We start from the raw sequence: 2,158 nt of genomic DNA, 5'->3' as shown, positions 1-2,158 counted from the left end.
CTATATATATATATCTATACATATATATCTATATATGTATAGATATATAAGATGCTAGCTAGATAAGCGGAAAAATCATATAAGAAGGTGTCCACGCATGACACATTTGGTTTCAGAAGTATACCGGCTTTAACTAACACCCTGTCGAGGGGTGAAGTGAGAGGGGGGGGGAGGTCGATCAAGATATTGCTATCTCTCGGTGTCGGTCCAATCCTTTCCTACAGAGCTTGGGTTGCCTGTGATAGGATCTCTTCTTCACGAAACAAATGAATGGCGTCACTCTTGTTCTTGACAAATGCAACAAGCTTGAGTGTAACTTGGATTGATTAAGACTACCCAAGCCATTCATTTGCGAACATTTCATGCACCTAAACTACCACCGGATTAGCACCAATGCATTATGTGATTTTAATATTTTCTCCTTAATTTAAGTCTTAAGTAATAATTCGCTCTCTGACTTTAATTGAAAAGCAATCGGCGAGTGAATTCGAAAACTTGAAAATCAATGTGTCATCAAACTATGAAAGCAGTCGAACCTGTTTTTAGCAGTCACCTTGAGAATGAATTTCTAATGTCAGATCGCTTGATACAAGTTAAAAAATAAGTGGAGTCTAGTCCTTTCTGTAAAGACGAGAGCGATTAATCACGAGTATGGTTACTTACAAAATCGGTGACACAAATACTCATGGTTATCATTCAGAACTATGATTTTTTGATTTAGCATATTCACAGATCAAAACACGATCATGGGGGACTTTTTTTAAACCAGTGCCCACTCTTTCAGAGAAATGATAAGGTTATCCGACGGGTTATGAAACGTCTTCCAGCGGATAACTGTTAAGGAAACATACTACGCTATCCACCGGATAGTGCTTCATCCAGTGTATAGCACCATTCACCTTTCGTAGCAATCTTGACCTGAGAATACGCCAAAAAGTTTACACGACTAGCGCACGGAAATGAAATCGAAATGAGAACGCTATCCATCGGTTTATAAAACTCCATGGATCATACAGCGCTATCCACCGGATGGTGATTCATCCAGATGATAGCACAATCCACCTTTCGTATTAACCAGGGCCAAAGAATAAGCTAAAAAATTTATTGTTCCTCATTAACATCCCCAGTTGCTACCAATCCACCCGTCTGTAAACAGGAAATACATCTAAAGCTTCCCACCTCCCCCCAACCACCCCCCCTCACTTTGATATTTGAAAACGAAACTTTAGGATGTTAATTTGCCTGTGAACAAGAAAAACATTAGGCAACAATACGAGTCAGAAAACCAAACTGGAAAGCAACTTTGGTCCTGCTATTCTCGATGGAGCTGTTTTTTGATTTCATCCGAGCTTGAATGAATTTTGGAAATAAGTTTTGGAAAAGATGTGAAGATAATTTCAGACCCAATTTTTTTTTTACCAAAGAGAAATTCCCTGTTGGTCACTTTCAGGAATGAAGGAGTTTTAACTTTACACTACGTAAGTAGATATAAATTCACGAGGATGTTAAAGTGCCCCTGAGACGAAAATTGACCATTTTATTTTGGGCTAATTCTTTTACAGAATGTTGAATTGGGTCAAGTTAAAACCCTTTTTGCCATTAAAAACTCAAAATAAACCGTCGATGACCAATTTTTACCGCTTCAAAGTCGTCCAAAAATCGTTCCAGCCGAGCCCGCAATTGTACAGCAGGAAACGTCATCATGACGTGAAAGGCTCAACAAACTTATGCTTTGCTTTGTCACAGCTCTCTTTGTTCGCTGCAAAGAGACTCACACATATTGCTTTTTTGAGAACTGTTTCGTTGTCAGTCGTGAAATGTCGACTTTGTCTGACGATGAATTGTCCCAGAAATCATCTGAAGCTTCTGTGGATAGTTTTGCGCCGGCAAACGATGAATTTTTGCCATGCGAATAAAGATGAATACAAAACGGCACGTACTCCCCGTGTGGCTTTTGTGGTCACATCGCTTTACAGCCTTCGAATTGTATTTTTGCTTGTCGTAAGGGACTTTCCTTTTTTGTAAGGAATGATCGAGTGATCTGTAAGAATTGTTTTCGGCAATGGCTGATTGTGTATCAAGGCGGATATTGGGAGTTTGTGAAAGCCATTTCTAAGTCATTAATGTGTTTGCCCCGATGCATTTGGTCAATGATCTC

This window comes from Stylophora pistillata, chromosome 12 (assembly GCF_964205215.1).
Source record: "Stylophora pistillata chromosome 12, jaStyPist1.2, whole genome shotgun sequence".
Classification (NCBI taxonomy): domain Eukaryota; kingdom Metazoa; phylum Cnidaria; class Anthozoa; order Scleractinia; family Pocilloporidae; genus Stylophora; species Stylophora pistillata.
This window is presented reverse-complemented; position numbering follows the sequence as displayed.